General features: G+C 46.6%; 3 long non-coding RNA genes across 3 annotated transcripts; 1 reads left to right on the top strand and 2 right to left on the bottom strand.

The window, feature by feature from the left end:
* LOC144370316 (uncharacterized) lies at positions 1-2,842 on the bottom strand. The gene is made up of 2 exons (XR_013430295.1): positions 1,434-2,842; positions 1-339 (listed from the first exon to the last, which is right to left on the bottom strand). It is a non-coding gene; the product is annotated as an uncharacterized LOC144370316 (long non-coding RNA).
* Positions 108-25,769, top strand: LOC144370314 (uncharacterized). Its single transcript, XR_013430293.1, has 2 exons — positions 108-550; positions 24,809-25,769. It is a non-coding gene; the product is annotated as an uncharacterized LOC144370314 (long non-coding RNA).
* Positions 8,862-14,470, bottom strand: LOC144370315 (uncharacterized). Its single transcript, XR_013430294.1, has 2 exons — positions 14,247-14,470; positions 8,862-10,124 (listed from the first exon to the last, which is right to left on the bottom strand). It is a non-coding gene; the product is annotated as an uncharacterized LOC144370315 (long non-coding RNA).

Below are 25,769 nucleotides of genomic sequence, written 5' to 3'. Positions count from 1 at the left end.
TCTCTTTCCGCTTTTAATTAATGTTCTGGGAAGACCATAGGGGCTGTGGCTGTGTGCGTGGGGAGGGGGCGGGCTAGGGGTGGAATCCACCGGCCATTCTGCTCCTGGCGCGGTCAGCTGAGCTCCGGCGCGCAGACATCCTTTGATTAAGGAGGGTATTTCGGGGAGTGCAGGCTGTGCAGAAGATCGCGGCTGTGCCCTGTGGTGCTGTCAGCAGTGACAGATCCCAGATGGGGCCGCTACTGTATGGCAGATTGAGTTTCTCAGCAGAAAACTCACCCTTCCTCCTAAACGTCTTCAAAAACCTTCTCCAGATACTCCAGGTCTCTTCGTGTGAAACTGAAACAGTCCAACCCCAAAGTCGGTTTTGAGTGCGTATATGTTAAGGTTCTCCCTCACCCCCCTCTTTTTCTCTGCACTTCCTCCTTCTTTGAGCATCTTCGACCTGGCTACTAAGAGCGTAGATATGGTGGGCCTGGGGGCTCCTGTTCGACCGCCTCAGAGCGCCACGCCGACGACCCAGCATCGAGGGCCCCCCCAAGGCAATCCGGTGGGTAGGGGCGCGGCATTCGGGACCCGGGCTTGCTCCAGAGCCCCCGGGAAGCTGGGATGGACTGTACTAGCCAAACACTCAGCTCAGAGATCCGGAGAAGCTGGGGGCAGGGAGGGAGGGACAAAGGCGGAAACAGAGAGTACCCCGGCCGGGCTCTAGCCACGCATTCTCCCGGGAGATGGCCGTCTGGCTGGTCTGGGTAATTCCTAAGGGCAGCGCGGAACCCAGGAGGAGAGGCTTTGGAGTTGGGAAATGATGCGAAGGTGGGTCCCAGGACCCTGCCGAGGCCCAGCAGAATTCGAGATGAGTAGAAGGGGAGCTAATGAAGTTCAGGCTAGGATCTAAGAAGGAGAGTGGACTATAGGGTCTCATCAAGGTTAGAAGGGGTGCATGGAGACCCAGGTTTCCACATTGATATTCACCTACTTGAGGTTTGCCCATCTGGACCCCCAGTTTTACAATCCTGGACACAACTTGGGGTTGCAAACTCTGTTGCAGAAACATTTGCATTTGTAAACCTTTATTCAAAAAGTAACTTCATAAACAAATGCCCCGGGCCCCTGCTTCCTCAGAGGCAACTAGGTTCCTCCTCTCCCCTTATTTCCCACCGTAAGCTTCCAAGATCCTCTCCCGGGAGCTTCGGCGGCCTGTGGAAAGCGAATGAAAGGCGAAGAGGACCCGGCATGCGGCATGCGTGGCACCTAGATTAGGAGAGCATTTCTAGGCCCCACCCATCCCTGCCCCCGAGGTCCTCTTAACTGCGGATCCGATCGTGGGGAGTTCTGCAGGCGAAACAACAAAGTGCAGAAGCAGAGAATTCCAGAGAGTTTTGTTTTGTTTTAATTTTAAAAATTAGCAATGTTTTTCCCCTTCAAAATACCTTGCAGCCTCCGCCATCCTACTCTCGCACCCTCTCCGGATGAGGCAGTAGGGAGAGCTTCAGCTGGGTTCTCGAAGGAGCTCCTAAGGAACAGAGGGGAGCTAAAAATACCTCAGATGTCAGGCCAAGGTCTTACCCCCCTTCCCCCATCTCCCAGGCCTTACCGTAGAGGGGCAGTCGCCTTCCCCACCCGAGGGCCATGCCAGGCTGTTGGTTCTCTTCCTTCCTTTGAGCCCGGGCTAGGCTAAGGCCCCACACTTCAGCCATTGGGGAATTTGGCCTTCTCTTTGCGTCCTGACCCAGGTCTTTTGTGGCCAAGACCTTCACTCTTGAAGAAAAAACTCTGGTCCAATCTTTAGAAAAAAATTAGATGCCGCACTTTTGACGCTTTCCAATTTGCCCCTTCCGCATACCCAATTTTTAAAAAGAAAAGAGATGGGACCACTAGACCCTGTTTTATGTCAACAACAATCCGTTCACGCAAGTATTCTCCCGTTTATGTGGTGAGTGGTAGGGATGCAAGCAGTTGCTTGCAGTCCTAGGACACGACCTGATTTGGGAAGAACCCGTGAACTCCTTGTTACAGCCCTCTCCCCCCACTGAAAAATCTGGCAGTGATTTACCTCGTAACTCCCCCCTCAGTTATCAGATTGAACCGCAAAACTCTTTATATAAAAACAAAAACACACAGCGAATTTCAAAACTCCCGCTCGCCTCCTCTAGAAGGCAGCTTTTATTTAAACTGCCCATGCTGGATGAAAGTAGTTTATTTTGATTTTTTTTCCCTTGTACCCACATGCCTTGTAAAAGGTTCCTGTGCACGGGGCTGGCCCCCCTCTGATGACCGCAGGGCCTTGCTTCCAGACTGCAGTCCCCGCCACTTGGTTTTAAGTCCTCGCCTGGAGCCGAGGTGTAATTGTGACCCCGCCCGAGCCGCGATCCTCCCGGGGGGACGGTTGGCCCAGCCTGCGTTGGGGCCCGGACCTCCCAAGTGGCAGCCTGGGCTCCGGGAACCGCGTGGTCCTCTCCTTCCGTGCCTCCTCCCCTTTTCCCTCCCCTGCGAACTTTGCACGTTTTCTCCTAGGTTCTTTAGTTTGCTGGAGCCAGGGCGCACAGCGTAACATCTCTTTTCCTCTCCATCTTCATCCCCGAGCCTTTTTCTCTCTAGCACCTTATCACCTCTCTCTCCATCGTCTTCACGTTGAAATTCTGAGTGCAGAGAAGCAAAGTGAGGTTTGTTGAGAATCTGGGGGAAAGAACCGGGAAACCTCTGGCCCCCTCGGCGCCTTGGCAGAGTAGGAACCGGCGCGCTTCTGCGTAACGTCAGCGCGCGGGGTAATTTACCTTCCCTGCGGGTCTGTCAATGTGACTAATTTCCACAGGGGTCAAAAAGCCTTTCTCCAGCAGTCCATCTTGGAGCGCTCTCTTACGAAGTAGACTGGATTGGTTGTTTTGTTTCCAGTTCTAGAAGTAAATACTCTTGGGGCGTCCCTGCCAGGGCAGCCTGAGATGAGCAGGGGAATATACACGGTGTCAATTAAAGGTAGTTTGCCATGAACTACGAACTACAGTTGGGTTTAAATGTCAGAGACCCGCTTGCCTTTAATACACATCACCTAACTCGTCCTGGATACCAATGCTTTCTCTAGAAAAAAAAAATTTAGAAGGGGAGTGAGTCATTATTACTCCAATTGTTCTCTGTCGTGTGAAGATCCCTACTGAAACATTTTCTCCGCATTCCAGGTGTGATTTAAACATAGAGTATACACGCGTGTGTGCTTCTCTGGCCTAGAAAGACAATATTTCATTCGAGTGGTATTTTGCAATCATTTTTAAAACTGCTACCGATTTTTAAGAGTGAATCAGTGCTGTGGAGTTAAATCTTCTCCAGGACTCGACAGAGGCAGGCGATTGATACTGGTTGCCTAACCCGGACTCACTTTGAGAAAAGTGTTGAAAGACACCAACGTGCCTAGGAGTCAGGATGATTCTCTATCTGCAAAGTCCTCCCCTGTCTGAAGCCAGGAGTGGGGAGATGAAGGTCATTCATTTCTTAGAGCCTCCAGTGGGGCCTCCTGGGTGTTGGAGGTGGTAAACTTCTCCAATCCGGGAACCAGGATGCAGAGAGAAGTGAAAGTCGTCCAACAACCCATTTTCCTCCCACGCAGGCTCAAGCACTGAGGACCTAACTAATGAACTACCCGGAGTTAAATTTTTTTTTACAAACGCTTGAAGGAAGCAGGCTCCTTCCTCTTTCTTGAGACCTTTAGACAAATAAATGCCTGGATTGGGGGCCATTAGGTTTCCGCAGAACCCACGGAAATCCTAAAAATTAAGAAGGCAAGATAGAAGCGCTAGCAAGTCTCACCCAGGTCAGCCTCAATTCGTGGTCCCTAGCCCCTGCCTGCAGGGGTGTCTGGCACACACCACAGCGCCAGGACAGCCTAGCCCCACAGCCACATCCGCATACCTGCACCGACAGACTCAGAGGGTACGCGAACACACACACACACACACACACACACACACACACACACACATACACACACCTCTTTTCCTCTCTCATCTGTTGGTGCATTTATGACCTAATGAAAGCATATCCTTTAGGGAAAAGACTGTCTATAAAACGCGAAACACGAAGAACCCGGTCGGATATTCCCACTCCACCGCAGAGCCGATTTTGAAGCGCTTTGTTATTTGTTTGTGTGGTTGTTGTTGCTATTGTTTATTTTGTTTTTAACACAAACGCCCTTGACTCCCTCTGTTGCTTCCATAATCACCCCGTTATTTTTATTGAAGGATGAGAACTGGTTCTAAGAGATCTCGGCTCATTCCCTGTGGAAGGGGAGAGGTCTCCAGCCTGAAGACATATCTTTATTTGGGTGAAGGCATTCTTTTGTGTGTGGTGAGGGGATTTTACTGTCTATCCTTTGTCATCTTTGAAAAACCCTGGCACCATATGTTTCAACTTCTACAAACAGCTGGGGAAACTAAGGGCTCTTTCAACTCGCTTTCATTTCCTTCCAGCTCCACTGTTTCCCCCATCACCACCGTTTGGGGTCCCCAAAACACGGACCTATTATTTGGCCTGGTCACTATCTGAAATACCTCCCAGCTTCCAATACAATCGAGTACACTGTGGAAATCACATAAGCTCCCACCTGCTTTTGTCGGGGGAAAAGTGATCTGTTGTGTTTGGGGCAGGACCTGTTTATTAACAGATGGATAAAGCAGAGATTATTCCCCACTGTGGTTTTCTACATTCCATACCTTTAAATAGGACAGCTTTTAATAGTCTCTTTCATTTTGCAATTTGACCTTTGCCATGAGAGTGGTTTAAGCTGTTTACTAGTAGGGACTTTGCAACAGGAAATACTGCAGGAGACATAAACATCAGTGTGAGCCACAAAGCTGTGTCCTTTGGCAGAGTGGATTTGTTTATTTGCATATTTCTTGAAGAACACAGTAGTTCTAACTTAACGTATTCTCGACATCCCAAGTCTATTTAATGACCCAGAAATGGAGTGGATCAATTGTTCAACTCCATGCTTGGTTGATCCCTTGTATTTCTGAATTTTTGTCACTACCCTAAGTAGTGATATTTTTAATTTCTTTGTTTTAAAATTTAGGTTTAGAACAGGGCATTTCCTGAATAGAATTTGCATAAAAAGAACTTTTACACTCAATTAGAGCCTTGGGAAAGGGTTAAAGTGTTTGGTCCACCTGAGAGATTTGAGAGGATGTGGGTGCAAGGAAAGTGCTCTGAGAGGCAGCCATTTCTAGGTGAGGGTCTTGTCCTCTTTGTAAAAGAACTTGTTCATTTTGAAACATCTATTAAAAGTGTCAGTTCTTTGCAGTGGTGTTCTAGCTTTGCCTTTCCATGTGGAAATTAGGGCTCAGCCTTGCAAGTCTGTCTTCTCTGTGACTTAACTGGAGGAGCAAATGGCTTTAAAAAAAAACTGGCCTGTATCCTTGCTTGGGAAGATTGAAAAAGACAGGAGGAGTGTGCATTTTGACCCACCTAACATTTTATATTTCTGCCTAAAAATATTATTCTCTAGTGCACTTTGCACCTTATGACCCATTGAAGAAAACAAAGTTTATTACATATTTTCAATCTCATTTTCTTAGTAGATGACATCTAGACCTTAATATGACACATTGTGTCTAAATGTTTAATATCTACTATCTTTCATATATAGCCTGTTAAAATTAATTCATAATGAGCAGACATGTCATTCTAAGGCTCAAAAATCTATAAAATGTGTGTGAATAGTCTTTCCAGTTACTTTCCCCAATGTTATTCACTTCTTATGCATCCTATGCATATCATGCTTCCTAATACATGGAAAAGCAAATAGGAATAAACATATCTATCATTAAAAAACAATATAGGTTATTCTGATTATATCTGTTGCTGCTGATGAGGGGGAGCATAATAGAAGAGATCCCCAGAAGTTTTGATGAGGTTTTATACCATATAAGATCTGGACAAGGTATAAGGTGACTCTTGATTATAATTTAAAATACCTGGGGGGTACATGCAAAACCAGTGATCCCTAAGGTTCCAAATTGGATTGTCTTTTGGCTGAGGCCAAAAGAAAAAGGGAAAAAAGAAAGAGAAGCAGAAAGATTGGGGTTATTAAATTCTATTTAGAATTGTGGGAATGTGACTCATTTTTTGGTGGGCTGCCTCCTTGCAACTCAAATTGGTTTTGCTTTTGTTTATTTGTTGATATTTGGTGCTAGAGATTGAACCTAGGGCCTTGCACATGTGCTCTACCAGTGAGCTACAACCCCAACACACAATTCAAGTTGAAAAGCACTAAATTGTTTTATAGGGAACAAATCATGAATAATTTTTCTCTTATTATGAAAGGATTTGCTACATTCTTGTCTGTAGTTAATTTGTACGGGTTAAAAATGGAAGGGAGAATGATTGGGAAATACATATTATTATAAAATAACTGATATAAATTCTGCAGTGTAATAAGTACATTTAGACTTGAAAGACTTCAGGTACTTTGTCCTTTCCAATTCAAAAGAGATGAAAATAAAGCCAGTGTGTGATTGCTTCTTATACAGAACAGGTAATTTATATCAGTGTGGCCCTGGGAAAAGATTAGGGGTCTTGCTCCACAGTCTAATCTAGATAGGGGCTTATCTTGACTATCCTCCATCTGGGAGTTAGATATGGATAGAGAAGGGGACACATTTTGTAAGAAAAATGCCATGCCCAGAGTCCTTTGCAGGGGGTATAGGCAGTTCTGTTTTCTGGTTTGCTGCCAGAATTATGGTTAAGTTGACCCAAATCTACTGCCTTACCATGACCCTCTATATCCTTGTAAATGATGCTGGATGTGCTTTCAGCTTCTGGATAGACTATAGCCATTACTCCACTTCATGTCAGAAAACAGTATTGCGAAGTATCCATGCCTTCCATTAATACCTCAAATTTTTCTTCTTTCATTTTGTGCTTCTCCCGCACCCCTGTTTCATAATACTAGATGTAGTAATAACAGCAAAGCTAAAAGTTTATTCTTGTTTCCTCCCTTGAGTAGATTTCTGCCTGTCTCTTTTAGGGACTCACTGCCAGAGTTCAGCCTTAGTTACTGAGGTTAAGCTACTCTCCAAAGAGGGTTAGCTTTCAGATCACCTACTGTGTTCAACTGATGCCTTTGTGTGACCAAAGGGTATTTGACAGGTGGAAGAGATCCTCTGCCCCCTGCAGCCCTGGATCTGTTGATCAGACTAGAAGCCAACAACTTGTGTCACTCTAATTAATGTGTGCATATGTTGGCCAGCCTCTTGGTTGGTTTTATGGGGTTTCACTGGCAGGGTCAGAGGGTCTGATGCTAGTGCTCTCATGAGGATTAAGGATCCTAATGAATCATGTGACCATGAGTAGACTTGGATGGTGGCTGTGTTCAGAAGTCCTACCCACCCTCTTTGCTTTCCACCCTGGAGGTCTCTTCATTCCAGAAGGGAAGACTGGCCTTCCAGGAACGAACCAAAGAGGGCATTCTGAGAAGTTTAAGTGGAGATGGGGATGCAGCTCAGTAGTAGAAAGTTGTTCTTTTCATCTTCATCTTACACAGAACATTGTGTGTGTGTGTGTGTGTGTGTGTGTGTGTGTGTATACACACATATATATGTATATATACATACACGTATATATTTGTATACACACACACACACACACATATATATATATATTGAGAGAGAGGATGTGTGTATGCATATGAACACAAAAGAATTTTTTTGTGTTAAAAGTGTTGAATTTTAGTGGTATAACACTTCTCTGCAGATGAGAAGGCTGTGGTCTATAGATGCTTCTGGTACCTGGCCAGCATGTGTCACTAATTAGTGAAATTGGGGGTCATGGGCACCTCTCCCCTTCTTGGGCAGTTTCAGAGATCTCTTGTTTAAGAAATATAGAGACATAAAGAGGAAGTTTCAGCAGAAAATATTGTGGGTTTTTTTTGGGGGGGGGACCTAGAGAGCCAGGAGGGAAAAGAGATAGCCAGAGAAATGACAATCTGGGGGTCGGTTAATTGAACAGGCCTATCTCCGCCATTTCCTGAAAGATTTTCACTGCACTCCAAGACAGCTGTTAAGAGGCCCGGGTTTTCACACCACAGATACTTTGTCTTGGTTATTATTTTTCTAAGCCGGCCCAGGAGGATAGATTCTTCCCTCCCGAGAGGGAAAGGGAATAATGTTTCCAAAAGGGAAGCAGCTCTCATCAAAAGCGCTAGTGGATCTGGTGACAACACGGACACGCGCTTCGCGCTTCGCTTAAAGCCTGCAGATTGTCAAGCTGCAAAGGCGGGATGGGAAACAATCGCGACTTCGGGGTGCCAGGGTGAGCTCGGTTACCGGTTTCTGGTGGGTCCTGTTGCTGGCTGGAGGGAGATTGTGACCCGCTAGGGAACTAGCGTGGATTCACAAGGAATCGCAGCAGGAGGGAGGCTGGTAGATGGAGAAAGGTGAAATGCTGGAGAGTGCAGGGATTGCTTCGCTGCGAAATGGGGCTTCTGGATCTCTATAGGGCACTGCAGTACGTTGAAGGGCATCCAAAACAGATCTGCTGCCGCCGCCGGCGCTGCCTGAATGTGCTTCTTTTGTATATGATGAGGAACCACCAAAGTGGCTCAGGGTTTTGCACGAATTCACAAATTAAAAAAAAAAAATTGAGGGGGTGTCTTAATGGAGTCTGAGGGTACGGGTGCTCTGGCCAGATACAAAATGGCCTCAAGAGCTATCAGCTGTCTTTCCTTAGGCCTTAGAAACACAACAGGACAAAAATTAAAATCAGCTAAGGAAACCAAAGACTGCCCCCAATAAGCCAGCCTTCTACTGTTGGGGAACAGTGTTCTGTCCTAGTGCTCAGGTTCGAAATCCGAATAAATGGAGCCAGATCCTGGATTACACCCCGGGGACAGAGTTTTAATGTAAAATATGCTTGTAATAATCACTTGTGGACCCTGAAGCACCACTAGAATTTCTGTTTAATTATAGGGCATGAGAGGAGCATTACCAGCTAATTAAATCCAATCCTATTTGTAATTCTCCCTCTGCTGCTGCCGACATTAAAACGCGAAATTGCTTTGTAAATGTGCCCGTATATGAATTTTTAAAACACAAGTGAATAAAAGTGAAAAGCAAGGGGAAACGGGGCGGTGGAGAAAGGGGGGGAGGAGGAAGGGAGAGAGACCCAGACGCTGGGCCTGAGTCCAGGGGGGCATCTAGAAGAATCGCCTCGGCCTCCCAGGCCTTCCAGTCCGCGCTCTTAATTTGGCCACGAAAGAGGCCATTTCCTTTCATTTCAGAGATTTCCACTTTCCCTTTTCTTTGTAAGGACTGCTTTTCAGTTCCCGTCCGTCTCTCCAAGAAGCGCTCCAGGCGGGAGAGGAGCCCAGAGAAGGCCCCCACGCGCCCGCCACAGCCGCGGGCCGGGATTCGGCTCCAGCCGACGGAAGGCAGCTGCGCCGGGAGGAAGTGAGCTCATCGGGAAGGAAGGGAAGAAAGGGGGTTAGCCCTGCAGCCGCCAGGCCTCGGGCGCTGGGCGCAGAGCCGGGGCAGAGACTGCGAGTCCACGTTCCGCTGCTTCCGCCCTCCAAGGAGGCAACAGCAGCCCGTACCCGACTCCCTCTTGAGAGTCCTTCGTGCTCGCTGAGATGAGGAGTGCCAGGTGCAACTTTGGGGGTTCAGGCCTCGATGACAGACGTTGGAATCTCAGGACCGACGAGAACTTTATTTTGAAGACTTGGCCTCCGAGTCCTCGCGGTTCCTTCCCATCCCTTTCTCCGCGGGAGCATTTGGTTCTGATCTCCCAACGCGCGCGTGCGTGCACACACACACACACACACACACACACACACACACACACACACTCTCTCTCTCTCTTCCTTTTTTGTACAGTGCCCCTCGAAAGAAAAAGCAGATCCTGGAACTTTGATTTACGATTAGAACATTGAGTTATTTGCACTAGAAACCCAGTGACTCCGGCCACCAATTGAGTACTCCTCAGCATTCAATCTATACGGTAGAAAAACATGCTGTTTTCAAACCTGGTACCTTCTGCACCTTCTGCAACCAGCAGCATCGTCACCTGGCTGTTCCGATGTGGTCTGGTTTACGGAAATGTTCTAAATAATTAGGCCTGCTGTTTCGTCTCGGTACCCGGCCCTGTAAACAGAAAATGTGGGAGTTTGGTAACTCACCAAACGAATGCACGGGTGTCTACCCCGTGAAATGGCATTAGCATCCCTGCTGCCCTGGCCTCCAGTACTTATCTGGACGGGATAGGCCCTGAGTGCGTACTGGTCACTCACGTCTGGAATGCGGAGGAGAAATACAAGAAAGCTAAGAACGGAGAGGTGTAATTCCGCTCTGCGCCAGGGTGGGGAGGTGTAATTTCGCCCTGCACCTTGGGAGACCAGCACCCCGCCCCCTGCCGAGCTTCCTTCTGATAGTCCTTGTCCTCACCCAAAGAAGTCGCTCGGGCACCTACCTAGTTCAGAGAATGAGTTGGGGTGAGTGGTCTGGCTCCCCCTGTTGCCTGCGACTAGGGATTGCTGAGGCCGGGGAAGTGGGAAAGTCTGACCCTTCCATAAATATTGAAATGGATGTGTATTGTTAGACCACGAGGAGGGGACCTTGTCTGCAGGGCGTAGCGTGGGCACGTCTGCCGGGATTGTGCACTCTATCTGGAGTCTAGGATCTTGGCATTCCACTCTGACTTCTTTCTACAGAAGCAAGAACAGAACCTCGTCACCTTTTCCCAGTGGATTTCTTAAATTAAGTAAAATCTCGTTTTCAACCTTTCCATACGGTTCAGTTTTGCCCTCATATCTTGCTGTGCACATTATGTGGGAATAGGGGAAGTTCCAGAAGACTTCCTGTGTCAACCTTAGCAGCCCGAAGGAGGAAGCCAACAGGGAGGTACTATGTTTTTTCCCAGACGCTGCCAGCTGGGTCCCCATCTCTAGCTCTGGTGGACTCTGTGCTACGACCCGCCCCCACTCCCCCGCCCCAGTCTCTTTTCTCTTGCTCCAATTTTCCTCTGCGGTTCCAGGCCAGTAGCAGCGACTCCTAGAGCGATGCAAGGGGCAGCAGGGATTCTGGGCCATCCAGAGGAGGGGCCTGGCTGCCTGCTTTGGAAGCTCTCCATTTTCCCACAGTATTTCACATTCATATTACTTTTCACACCCTGTTAGGCAGTAATGGCAACGAACCTGTTAAACACTTCCATGCACTAAGCCAGCCCTCCCTCCCCACTGCCTTCTAGTGATACCAAAGAGGCTTGTTCTCTCCTCGTGAGCCCTGAGCCCGCGGCTGTTTCTTCCCTTCTCTCCTCCTCAGACTGGCCCCCAGAGCCTAGTAAGGTGCTGGTGGTGGCAACTGGGTGTGGGAGTTCAGGTGTGGAGGAAGTCTCAGGATTTCTTTGCATGCGAGTAGAGGCAGCCATTGTGGGAAGACAGGACTTGGGAATAGGGTAGTAGCTTTTAATAGTAGTATGAGATGAGATTGGAGATTTGGCCCTGGTGGGGGAGGAGAGTTGGGGAATTGAACTCAGTGCGCTGGAATACTGAACCATATCCCAGCCCTATTTTGTATTTTTATTTAGAGATAGAGTCTCATTGAGTTGCTTAGCTGAGGCTGACTTTGAACTCTCAATCCTCCTGTCTCAGCCTCCCTAGCTGCTGGGATTACAGGTGTGTCCGACAGACATGGGTGATTTTTAAAGGAACAGGGCCAAGTTGGAGATGTAGCTCAATGATGGACCTAGGTTTGATCCTTAGCACCACAAAAGGGTAAATAATAAAAGAACAGAGCCATGTCTGGGTCTTGTGGAAGAAGTGGGGCTTGGGCACCACCTCACAGCCTTCTTTTCAAGACTGGTTAGTAGCATTTGGACACTAGGAGGCTCTGAAGCTGCGGATGGTAATGCTTCCTACACCCTCTTCTGCCCTTCTCCAGTTGCAGATCTGAGAGCCTCAATGCTGCTGTGTAAGCCTGAGTGAGGGGTGGGGTAGTTAGAACTTTGCTTGGGCAGGCAGGATGAAGGCACTCAGGGGAAAGCAGTGAGTAGGACCTGGGAGAAGCCAGGGTTCCCAGCACCGAGAGTGGCTTTCTCATTGGTTACCTAATGAACTTGAGCCACTTGTTCCCAGACCTTGGCAGTGGGATTCTCAGAGAGCCCAGTTAGCCCCAGTACAGTAGATTGGGTTCTGAATAGAACACTAAACACCTCTGTCCTAGCCCTTACCTTAGAGGGTCCTGGAAGGACTTAACAGTACTGAATCTGGTGACCTTTGGGCTTCAGTGGGGAAAGTCTAAGGAATTCAGGCGTGGTCCTCCGTGACTTCTCCACAATCCCACCTTACTTTTCCATCAATAGGAATATTAAAATCTGCCCACCCCATACCTCCAGGACATGAGGGGAAGAAACTAACTTTTAATGAGCACCTATTAAATATTAAGAATTGTGCAGACTGCATATTTTTTATTCTTCACAAACTGCAGGGAGAGCATTTCCAAACCCCTGTGTACCTGCAGGGAAACTGAGGTACAAAGAGGACAGACTTGCCCAGAGCCATGAATCTGTGCATCCAAATAAACTCTTCTGGGACTTGATGACTCCCAGGGAGGTCCTCAACTTGGATCAGACTTCTTGGTAATCTGGGAGAAGGAGTTGAACTGCCTTTCAAGAGCCTTTACCATATACTCTTAGAGGGTGATTTAAGTGATGGGAAATCCTGTTCTAAGAATTTGAAGCTTTGGGGACTATTTTAAGCAGTAGTTCCCAAATAACTATTCCTCCAAAATACTCACAGGGAAGTAAGGTCTCTTACTAAAGCAGGAGTTCAATTCAGCATCCACTACACATATGTCCCTCAGAGGTCACTTTTCTTGCCCCACCTCGCCAGCTCCTGAGAAGATTTAAACTCAAATTCTTGGACTTGAGTTTCTGTTCATATCACTGAGCACAAAGTTCTGTTCATGAACTGAGCACAAAGCTCCCCCTTCAGCCTGGAACAGGGACAACTCAAGCTTAGAAGCCTGGGGAGGTTAAGGAGGGAATTAACTTTATTCTTATCTTGCTGATGCCCTCTATTGCAAGGGCCAGAAGATTGTTCAGTAAGCAGAAGGGATCACCTAACCCTAAGCTGGGAGAGGACTGAGTGTGTGTCAGCCTTTGGAAGCAAAGCCCCAGAAGCTCTACCTCCCATTCTTTGCCCTTCTACCTACCTGCCACCCCTTATTCGGTAGTTGCTTTATAGTGTCATGGATTTCTTTCTCATCTATATAGGCTGGTGACTGTTTACACTCTGGAGAAAATGTCTTAGCTTTTGGAGTTGAGAAATCTCCAGAAGGCAGGAGGGATGAAACAGAACAGGCAAAGCCAGGAAGCTTCCCTGTAGGCAGCCAGTATGCAGGCCTACTGGGAGAGACATCTGTAGTACAGGGGTTGCTTGGGGAGAAACCCACATCCCACACTTCCTCTTCTACAAAGACAATCCCAGTATAGATATTCTCCATTATCTAGCTACTTTCTCCCCACACCCCCCACCTTCCATTCACTTTCTTGATCTGCTGGGGCTGAGCAAGATCCCCAGTCACCAAAAACATAAACAAACAAACAAACAAATCTGGGGAGAGGGACCTTGCCTTCTTCTCTTTGAGGCAGCCACTAACCCCAGGTGGGCATTAAGGATAAACAGTTCTTGAAGCCACACATACCCCTGTTGAACCATTCTCCCTCCCTTTGTGCATGGAAGTGATATTATGTGGGTATATCAGGTACAGTTCCTGTTTTTTGTTTTGTTTGTTTTTGGCTACTCTAAAGATTCTGGACTCTAATTTCTCCAGGAAAACTTTTTTTTTTTTTTTTTTTATACCAGGGATTGAACCCCAGGGCTGCTTAACCACTGAGCCACATCCCTAGCCATATATATATAATTTAGAGACAGGGTTTTGCTGAGTTGCTAAGTGCCTTGCTAATCTGCTGAGGTAGGCTTTGATTCATGATCCTCCTGCCTCAGCTGGGATTACAGGCATGCCAACCTGGAAAACTATTTCAAACCTAGAGGTAGCTAAATGAGTGGTCATTTGATGCTACCTTTTAACCCTACAAGTGTGCATTAAGTTATTTTATAGTCCTTGAGATGGGAGAATGAGGGTATACAGTGATTTATTTTCCTCAGTTACAGTTATTGATTAACTCAGTGGTGACAATTAAGACTGACAGACAAGTGAAAACGAAATTCAAGAAGCAGCACTGCATTGCTGTCTTTCTGTCCTTACCATCCTCTGCACATAGTTTCTGCTGTTGTATGTGGCTGGTGGCTCCACTTTAGGAACACAGGGCGGAAGAAGCTGACCACAAGAACGAGACTGGAATTAGGTTGCCAGTTACAATTGAACTTGGTCTTCCCTTCTCTGAGGACAGCAGTGATCCCAAAGTGACATTTTCTCTTCTCACAGGGACTCCAGCGGCTTGGAAACTCTAAAAATCAAGAAAGTCAAGAGGAAAATTTAAAGAACATGAAAGCATGTGAAGAGAGGGAAAGGAATAAAAAAAGGAAAAGAATCGGGCACAAATTTCAAAGGGCACTCAGAATTTCGCCTGTTTCCAACAACCGTAGCTGAAGCGCTTCTCTGATTTTCTCCATGTTCTTTCTAGAGCCCACATTCCTTGTATCTCTGGAGTTCTTTGCCTGGAAACCGCATATTAGCAGACAAGCAGGTCTAGTGTCCTTGGAGGCCTTACACACTGGCGCAGCCAGAGAAAGCTGGAGGTGGCTGGGAGATGGGGTGAGAAAAGCCCTGGGTGGCACGGGCAGGTCCACTGTAGGCTTTCCCCCACCGGAGGAACGGACTGAGCCCGCGACGGCAGCGGAACCTCTGGGCTCCTCACCATCCCGAGTGACTAGGGCCAGAGTGATCTTATTGCAGTTATTAATGACCAGAGTAATTTCCTAAGCCAAGACCAAAAAGAAAGGGTTCCAAATGAGAAAAACAGTGCAGCTGCGGTAGTGAGCAAAGTCTACGAGCTAGTGATCGCACCAGGAAGCAGTGTCAATAGTCGATTCTTGGGTATCCGCTGGTTGCGGTAGGAGGTGCTGGTCGCGGTAGGAGGTGGTGACCACCGGTTGGGCTCTGCGGTCTGGCGTTTGCAGTTATGCGGGGCTGGAAAGTAATTGCTTGAAACAATTAGTCGTTGGGAATTAGAAGACATTTCTGTCTTATCTAAGAAAACTTACGACCCCAGTTTCTTCCTTCAGAGCGGATTTAGTGTAAATCTCTTTTACTAAATATGACACAGTTCTAAAAGCCGTCTGGAGTTTGGACAGACTCGCCACTTTTGTACAATCAGGAATGTTCTTAAGAGTCGCTTATTAGAGTGAGTGGCAAGTGCTGTATGCGATTCGGAGTCAGGTACAAGTGGATAGGGTCTTGGCTTCTGGACTAGCTTTGTTATCTCTAGTCGACATCATCTGGACCTTTTTGTCTTTGTCTTTGCAAAACGGGATATTTGCTAAACATTGGGGAAGTATCCCTTCTAGACTTGGTCATCCTCATCGCTCTGTATTTCTTCGAGTTTTCCGGAAAACCTCGCATTTCGCTGTAGAAACTCGGAAAAATGTGATCTGACAATCATCTTCCCTTACCACTGTGAGGAGTAACCTCCCAGATCCGGAGTCCCACACAGAGACCCGTGATTCTGCCAAATTCACTCCTTCCCTGAGGTCTTACAAGCTCCTTCTCAGTCTTGCCTCCACGTACATTCTCTGATCTTGTCGAGCAAGGTCCCGTTGTATTCTTGCAATAGTTATTCAGACAGTTGTTTATACCCCGCACCTAGCCTCCGCAGCACCTCAGAGAAGCCAATGTTCGATTGCAGCGGGAAAGTCTCTCCAAGCTGGCCGGAACCCATGCTAAAACTCTTGAGTTACAGAAGGAGCACCGATTTCCCTTCCTTTCCTGCCGCGTGCATCAGTACCCACGTGTATGACTTGGAGAGCGACTCGAGGTCCACGGCCATACGGACAAGAGGAGAGACTAGTACTGGCCGAGGGGGAACCCCGAGACGCAACCCCGGCACGAATGGTGGGGGAACTGCTAGGATCTGAGCTCCACCCGCCAGCCCTCTCCCAGCAGGGGTTGGTTCAAGGTCGGCAGGTGGTAGACTCTTTAGGTGAGCGCTGCTTCGCAGGGAGCCCCGCGGAGTGCGCCAAATCTCTTTTAATTTTTTTTTCCAGTAAAGAAAACATCTTGTATATATTTCCATAGTGGTCAGGCCCTAATTATGCATGATCACATTCCAGAAACTGGGCTGCCGAAGCCGGAAGGCGCCAGGGCCTCGGAAGACGCTTGGAATTTTACACACACACATACACAGAGAGAGAGAGAGAGAGAGAGAGAGAGAGAGAGAGAGAGAGAGAGAGAGAGAGAGAGAGAGAGAGAGAGAGAGAGAGAGAGAGGAAAGCTTAGTTTGGACCATTTGGGGAAGGTCAGAAACAGGTTAACAGCTAGAGGAGGACAGCTGGATTCTCCATTTGGAAACCAGAAGCTTCGGAGTCACCTTGCAGGTGAGAGCTGAGGAGTCAACAGCAGTGAGCCAGTCACTATCTCGGTCCCACCCATGCAGTACCAGATCGCCAGGACTATACTGGGCCGGTACCATTTTCAATTGAGACTCAGTAAAATCTTGTGAACTTCCAGAGTTGGAGAGAAAGAAGCCAGGCAACCAACAGCGGAAACATCCTCTCAGTAACATGAACTTTACTGCAGATCAGGAAGTTATCTAAAAGCTGCGGAAACTTCTGACTCCAGTGCTCCAAATGTTGACTGTTTCTCACACCTCACCACCCGGTATGGAGTCTGCTGTCTTCGGGATAATTCAGATTTCTCATTCTTTTTCGGCTTCCATCTACCCCCACCTGCCCGACTGCATTTGGAGATGATTTTCCTTTTTTCAATTCGCTAGACCATGTGGCTCCCATACTTACCTGGACCATTTCCCCGCCCACTCCCCATAAGGAGAATTCCAAATCTGATGAGAGAATGCTGGGTTGAGGAAGGGTCAGAAAAAGGAAGCTAAGCCTGAGGTTCAGGCGTGCGATATCAGATATCATATTCTTCTCCGGGTGCTTTTGATTCATCGCAGAAAAAAGTAACAGAGAAGAAGTAACATTAATGAATTCCTTTCCTTCCTTTCACTAGCACTAATTCCCAGTCCCAAGACAGGTTTAGTACAGGAACCTGGTCATAGGTGGCCTAAGCACAGGAGTCGCTTAGACTATTAATCCCGGTTGGCAGAAGGATGCTCCGATGGAGAAGTGGTAATTATTCGGAAGCAATTGGAAGTAAAGGGATAAGTGTGTGTCCTGTGGCTGAACGGTTCATTTCAAGCTCACATATGAGATTATTTTCAGATTCTTTCCCACCTTCAACCCAATGCCCAAACACAGTCCGATTCTTCCTGGATAATTTGTGCCTCCTCATCAGAGAAGTCGGCTCTGGCAGACTAGTTTTACACAAGCAGGGTACTGCTGTGACCTTTGTCTGAATTTTTTTTCCTTTCTGTCCCGAAAGGATCAGAGAGCAGGGCCCATCAGACCAAGTCCAGGCACACTCTAGATAACTAGGAGCAGAGACCTTCCCAGAGGCCTGGGTGCAGAAAGGCCCGTTTGTCTTAGGCCCATTGAATCACTCGGGGCAAAAGGGAGCCCAGGCGGTGCACTAGTGCAGGAGAATGCGGGAGGCTGCGGCTGCGCCGTGGTGCTCAACTTTGAGGCTCCCCAGAACATTCCCGAACGCAGCCGGGACTTAAGTGCTTGAGCACTGGGGTTGACCTGGGCTAGAGGGGGCCCTGGTGTCGCCCACCCCGGTATTATCGGCCACGATGTTACTGATTCCTCCTGGCCGCAGCCGCAACCAGGAGGCCGAGCACTCCTTAGGATTCTCCGTCAGCGCCGAGCCCCCAGCAGCTTGGCGGGCACCCCGGAAGTGCTTGCCGAGACCCGGAAGCGGCGGGAGCTCGGCCGCCCTACTCTCGAGGGTGAGCCCTCCCCACCCCGCCCACTCTGGCGGGCCTCAGTTTGCTGATCCTCGCGGGGTCTGTCCTGTCCCGGGCTGGCGACCTCTTCCCGCCGCGCCCCGGCCTTTGTGTGCCGGGGAAGGAAAGGGCAGTTCCCCGAAGAGACCTCGAGTGGATTCAGACCCTGGTTTACAGGCCGCCGTGGTGCCCGGCGGTGGTAAGAGGAAGCGGAGGGAAGGAGGAATTTACAATAGGCGCCTCAGTGACTCTTTAATCAACTCCCCAAAGACTACGGTGTAAATTTACTAGGGATCTTCGGTTGTGATTCATAATTCCGCACGTAATAAAATGTCCACCACCACCTCGCCCTTTATTTCCCGCTCTCCGGGCGAGCCGGGTGGGCGCGAACCCCGGGAGCGCAGGAGGCCGCACCCCGCAGCTCGCGGGGGAGCCGGGCTCGCGGCGCCTGGCGGGTCACGGGACCCCGCCGTCGTAAGAATGCTTCAGATCCAACCTGGGCCCCGTTTCCGTGACACAGGAAACATCTGGGGAGTTTTCGCCCGGCTTTTGGGAAAGTCCTCACTTCCGAACTTGGCGCTTAGGTGTTCCAGGGTCCAGGCAAACCCGGGTCGGAAGGGGGGATGGGACCCGGGGGATGGCAGCCCTGCCCGCTTGCCTGGGTACGAAGTGAGGAGCTAACTGGTGGCAGGCACTTGGGTGAAGGACGAATTAAGCACTTGGACCCGCGTCCGCACGTCCTGGCCTCATTGTTTTAATGTCTGTACTACTTAGCCGCAGTTTGAGAAAGAATAATGCCTTTACATTCAGAAAAACATCAAAGACCAGGGGTTGTTCAATATGGAGCACATATGGTAGTCTCCGAAGGCCTTGCCTGCCAAAACATGTTTCTCAGTATTTTTCTCTTTTCTTTCGATCCCCCGCTCCCCACTTTTTTTTCTCCCCAATTGGGAGGGAGCCGCAGGCTCAGGTTACCCAGGGCGTTTTTGCGTTTGCGTGAAGCAGTATCCCAGGCACTACACTAAAAGGGTCCTGCCAGGAACAGAATCTACACCAAGAAGGGACTCTTTGAGTATAGGCCTGCTGTGGGGACCAGGTCTGAGAGGTTGTAAGACCCACAGTCAGCTGTGGCAGAGTTGAAGCCTCGTCTACTCATAGATGCTTTAAGTGTCTTTGGGCACCGTACAATGCCATTTTCTGTAAATGCACATTTTCCTGTGGGAAACCGCTTCCTTAATATGGTCAATATACGCCTGCTGACTGACTCCCAACGCCTTAGCACATTGCTTGGAATATAGGGGGCACTTATTAAATACTTAATGTATACAGAAAAAACTAAGTGAAGGCAATAACCTGCTAATCCACTTTTTAATACTGATCTAAGCAAGATTTGGTTGCAAAACTTCTCTTATTGCTATTATCTAGACCAGTATCCCATTTTTTAAAAATCACCCAGAAGAGAGAGGCAGGAGATAAATAGTTGGCTCAAGGTTAGGTAGTTTGCTTCAGGAATCTCTCCAGAGAAAATCTCAGGATGTTGGGAGTCCTTAGAGTGATGTTCAACTTCTGAATTTACTGAAACATTAGCTGAGACCCCCAAAGGTAGTTATTTTCCCAGGGCACACAGCTAAGATGGACCTTAGGAAGTACCTACTTCCTTTGCCCAGTGAAGGCTGGGCTCAGTATCCCACCTCACCCTCAGTGGGAGAACAAGCCAAATAATTTCTCTTTTAGTCTCTTCTATTAAATGGACTCCTTTCATCACTTCTGAAAAATGATCCCAGGATATTATCCTTCAGCAAATTGACATGCAGACTTAGAATTAAAGGAAGGGGTGAGTTCTTAGGACTCCCATTTAAAAGAAGATCCATGCTGTCGCCAGAACATGCAGGTTTTTCTAACACAATATTGATGACGGTGGGGGAAGGAAGCACAGCACACATGGAGCTGATTAAACATGAATCTTATCAAATCTTCCAGCTCTCTGGTGACATGTATGATATACACAGAGAACAGTGGGCAAATTACCCAATCAATAGTTAGAAAACTGTATCTAAGATCTGGCTTTGCCATCAACCTGCTGTGTGTCTTGACCAGACAGTTTCTCTAGATCTATCTTCCCCTGGTTGTTTCTCTCTATATACGTATAATGTGTGTTTATGTAGGCATGCAAATATATAAAATATCTACACATCCAAATAAATATTAAATTTTAATAAGTGATCTTTTTGTTCCAAAATCCAACTTCTGCTCTCATGTCCTCTGATATGTGTATGAACATTCAATGAGCCCTTTACCCATATCAGATGGAATCTTTACCAACATGAGAACCTTGCTCATTCTTTTATGAAGTACTGAGAATGTTAATCTTGGAAAGGGCTTTAGAGGTGCTTTAGCACCTTTATCTTAGATGATTACAGTGAGGCCCAGAGAGCTGACTCCCTCAGGTCACACAGCTGGAGAGCCTAGGCTGGCCTCTACCCAGTGCCATCCTCCTCCAAGAAAATTATTGGAGATATGGGGCCTGCCAGTCCAGATCTATGGCAGGTTTATATAAGCATGGATCAAGTCTTTAGGCTACTGCCTCCTACCAACTCAGTCATCTGCAGTCCTCACCTTGCTTTCTCATGCAGACCAAGAATAATTGGAAGCACACATTTAAAGCCAAACTCCAAGTCAGTACTATTTCACATGAGTGATACTTATCTAAACTTACTAGCTCTGTTGAGTGAAACTTGAGCCCTCAAAGACCACTGGGACAAGGTTATGGGCCTTCTAATGAGAAGTGCAACAGCAAGTCTTGTTTCTGAAGTCTTGAGTCCAGTGTAAGAGAGGAAAACCCCTAGTCAAACCTAATAAAGAGGCAAAATTATTAAGTAAAGATAATGTTCACAATAGTATTCAACTGATCTTTTCCCCTCACACAATAAACTTCCAAATAATCAATACTAAGGGCAAGTAGAGGCGCTAATAAGAATTATCAACTGTTGGGACTGCAAATTGGTGCAACCACTCTGGAAAGCAGTCTGGAGATTCCTTGGAATGGAATCATCATTTGACCCAATTACCCCACTCCTCTGCATATCCCCCAGAGGACTTAAAATCAGAGACACAGCCACATCAATGTCCATAGCAACTCAATTCACAATAACTAAGCAAGGGACCAACCTAGGTGCCCTTCAACAGATGAATGGATAAAGAAAATGTGGTACCTATACACAATGGAATATTACTCAGCAATAAAGAAGAATGAAATTATGGCATTTGCCAGTAAAGAGATGGAATTGGAGACTATCATATTAAGTGAAATAAGCTAATCCCAAAAAACCAAAGGCTGAATGTTCTCTCTGATATTCAAACTTTGACTCATAATGGTGGTGTGGGGGCAGGGGGGGGTAGAGGTTCACCAGATAAGACAGGGGAGAATGGGGGTGGGGGGAATGACAGTAGAAGGAATCAGACATAGATTTCCTATGTTCGTATATGAATACACGACCAGTGTAACTCCACATCATGTACAACCACAAGAATGGGAAGTTATATTCCATGTATATATGATATATCAAAATAAACTCTACTGTCATGTATACTAAAAAGAACAAATAAAAAATAATATGTAGGAACTGGGGTTGGGGCTCAGTGGCACAGCGCTCACCTAGCATTTGCCAGGCACTGAGTTCAATCCTCAGCACCAAATAAATAAATAAATAAATAATGCATTGTGTCCAACCAGAACTAAAAAAAATAATAAAATAAATAATATGTTAAAATAAAAGAATTATCCACCATTAACAGTGAGGTAGTAAACCTGCCCTTGCTGTGAGATTATATAAGATTATGTCTCAGGGGACAGATGCTATGCTGAAAATGAGGCCTGGGACTAGCCCTCCCTCCTGCCCTCCCCACCCTGGTCAATCTTAACCAGCTGGGTTGATGGACTGGCTTGAATCCAAAGTACTTCAGAGGAACAGTCAAGATATGTTTCCCTGGATGTGTAGTGGACCAGGCAGCTTCACCAAACTGAAGTCATCTTTTCCTTTAGGTCCTTGAAACTGAAGAACATTGATGACCTGGGGACTGAAAGAACTTTGAGTAACACCAGGTCTAAGGGAGTTTCCCTCAGCAGAGTCTATAGACAGTGTAAGAATGCTCAGCCCCAACATCCACTCCAGGATACTGTCCCAGGTGAGGATAGAACTGAGAATTCAGCCAATTGGAGATAGACATGCAGCCTTCTGCTCTTAAGTCTGAGTGGTTATGTTAAAAAAAAAATCCCATATCTGTGCAATATAGGGGGAAAAGTGCTTTTAGATGTAATTCTCAGTGTGTTGTTTCAGAGTTCTGTTCTTATATAAACCCTCTCCCCAGGCAATACTTAATCATGTATGTTTATGAGGTGGTTGTGAGGATTAAATGAGATAATCTACTAAAAATGTTTTGCACATTGCCAGATATATAGATAGTACTCGATGCATGTTACAAACATTACTAGTTACTCTATGGTTTCAGTTATGTTGATGACATATCTCTCTACAATTCAGACCTCTTTCTGGAGCAAGAGACCTGAACATCCAATTCCTTGTTGGAGGATATTTCCATATAGATGGATGTAGATTTTAAAAACTCTATGCTCAAAACAGGATTTATTCCTGGTCTCGGTTTAACAACCATAGTCCATTCTCCTAGTTTCCACGAATGACACCATGACCCATCTGGTGCTAAGACTAGTCACCTGGCAGCTGTTACCAGGTCCTCCTAAATATCTTTCAAATCCACCACCCCTCCTTTTTTTCTTTCCAAATCATTCCCTGACTCAGCACTGACAGAAATTGAATTTTGCTTGCATTTTTTCATCATTTCTCCTACTACCGTATGACTGCCAATCTGCCTTTGGGGCTGCTGGACTGGTCTTCAAATAATTCAAATGCATATGACATTTTATCAAGTCATTTCCCTACTTTAAATCTCTCATTCTCCCCCCCGCAATAAACTTAAAGGAAAACTGAAATGCTGAGCATATAATAATCCATAGTATTCTCTCACCACTTTCCCTACATGCACACTAAGCTGTAGCTCTGCTGAACTGTATTCAACACTTTAGAGTCTTCTATCTTCATGTTGGTGCACATGTTGCCTTTCTGAGTCACACATCCTTCCTTTGTCATTATACTGTATTCTACTTGTCCTTCAAGTTTTAGCCTGAGTGTCTCCTTTATTTGGAAGTCTTCACTAAACCCCAGAGGAATGTAACTTCTTTTTTTCTTTTCTCTTTTTCTTTCTTTCTTTCCCTCCCCTCCTCCCTCCCTCCCTTCTTCCTTTCTAGCTTTCTAAGTTCCCCAAGCAGACCTCAAACTTGTGATCCTCCCAAGAAGCTGGGAATCACAGGCAAGTGCCTCTGTGCCCTGCTGGAATGTAATTTCTCTCTTCTCCACTAACTGTGAGTTCCTTGAGGGCGATTGCTTATGTCTTTGCTCTTTGTGGCCATTATGTTTTAGTGCCTGGTATACAATAGGTGTCCATCACATGTTTGCTAAGTATGATAACCAGAATTAGAATAGATAATAATTTATCATTAAGATTTGGGAATGTTATTTCTGAGTCTCCATTTTCTCAACAGTAAAATGGGGATTAATGATGCCTAGCCTGGCATGGGGGTTTCACACCTATAATATGAGCTACCCAGGAGATTGAGGCAAGAAGATTTCAAGTTTAAGACCAGCCTGGGCAATTTAGTGAGATCCTATCTCAAAATTCATATATTTATTTATTTATTTTGGTGTCAAGAATTGAACTCAGGGTGCTTAACCACTAAGCCACATCCCCAGCCCTTTTTATGTTTTATTTTGAAGCAGGGTCTCATTAAGTTGCTTAGGGCCTTGCTAAGTTGCTGAGATCCTCCTGCTTCAGACTCCCAAGTTACTGGGATTACTGCGGGGTGCTGCCATGCCCAGCTCAAAATAAAAAATTTAAAAGGGTCAGGATGTAGCACAGTAGTAGATCACTTGCCCACCAATCATGAGACTCTGCATTCAATTTCCAAAACAATGACCCCTAATGTTGTAAGGAATAAATGAAAAAAAAATGAATGCAAAAGCCTTTTATAAACCTATACCAATATACATGCATCATTGTTATAATAAATGCAATTCCGTATTTCTCATGCATTTCCACACCTGCATTTAGTGTGTATTTATTATTTCCATCTATGTGTCTATATTTGTGTTCCTGTATGGCTACATGGAATGGAAAGGCAATTTTCACATAACTTTCTTTAGATTCTACCCTTTAAAAGGCATGCTAAAATAGATCCATAAATAATTACTTTTTGTTAACTAGTTCAGGTTCTAAATAGTCTGCCATCCTACTAACATCCTGTGAATCCATTACATCCATAAACACGAATACAAACTCATTGCAAATTACCCATTGAACGGGTAATAATAGTCAACTACCACTTTCACTATGACTATTGCAAATCATCACCAAATCTGAAGATGAATTCAATGAAAGTTGTTTTGTTTGTTTGTTTTTATTCATTGAAAAACTATGGGAAGAGAGTGTTTTGGCCTATCGGAATTTTAGGTTCCTGCTAACATAGTATAATTGAAAGCACTTGAACTCCGGTTTTTCACTTGACTTCCTCATCGTTCACTTGGAGTAGTTACCGAAGGCATTGCTGACCCCATTTTGGACGTGAACAAACCGAGACACAGAGGATTTATTTAACCCGATTCCCTTCCCAAGTTGCAACAATGTGGATTAGAACCCCCGGTAGATCCTTTCTCCTTTTTTTCTTTCACCACAGATGGGAGACAGAAGTTTGCAGAGAATGGATGATTGATGGAAACGAACCAGTGCTGGTCACAGCATAAATTGATCGGTGCACGCTCTAAGTATCATGGTATTTCTGCACTTTGGACCGGTCTTAGACGAGGAGTCTGCAATTCTAACATCACTAATCAAGACAGTTCTCGGGGTTTTTGATTCCCAGAAGGATAATTGCTTCTCCTTGCGCAGCGCGGATATGCTAGCAACTCAGTTGCCCTGGGCTTTGCTTCGGAAAAGCGCACCAATCTTCCTTCCCCCGCAGCCCGGGTGCCAGCGGAGGAAAGGAGGCCGGCCCCTCTTCCAACCTCTTCTACCTCCCGCCTCTTATTCTTCTTTAAAAAGCCAGGTGGCGCCAACCTCAGTTAGAGCTGGAGGATCCCCTCTCGTTGCTCAGAGCGGAATGAGTAGGTGGATGCAAGAGAACAGCTCCGGGTTGCTCTGCGCGCCTCACGCACTTGGGAACAGATTGGCTTTTTTTCATCTTGCGCACCCCTCGCAGGCTGACGGCAAACCTAAAGGAAAGTGGAGTGTCCTGTGTGCCACATGGAGCTTGGGGAAAGGAAATGATTAAAGCCGTGAGGTTTCCTGGCTCTTCGCGGTGTTTACGGTGGGTTTTGATTTGGGAACAGAGAGAGGCGAGGTTAAGGCCGTTTCCAATCTGCCAGCATCCTGAGTCTGTCTGGGTCGCAGATGACTCGTGGGGCCGGGTGGGTACGCGTGCCTCGATGTGTACATTCCAATGGGTGCAGAATCCTGTGTAGTGTGTGGTGGCCCGTTCCCAAGAGACAGAGTATATGCGTATTTCTTACGAAACAGAAATCCTCCCAGCTGCAAAAGAAGGTCTTTGAGTTTTTTTTCAGATGACAGCTGAGGGTCTGAATCTATGTAGAGGGCACACATTTCTGTTTTCAACCCTTAAAATAAAATCCTTGCAATGT

This window comes from Ictidomys tridecemlineatus, chromosome 14 (assembly GCF_052094955.1).
Source record: "Ictidomys tridecemlineatus isolate mIctTri1 chromosome 14, mIctTri1.hap1, whole genome shotgun sequence".
Taxonomy (NCBI): Eukaryota; Metazoa; Chordata; class Mammalia; order Rodentia; family Sciuridae; genus Ictidomys; species Ictidomys tridecemlineatus.
The sequence above is the reverse complement of the archived record's forward strand: the minus strand, read 5'-3'. Positions and strand labels throughout refer to the sequence as shown.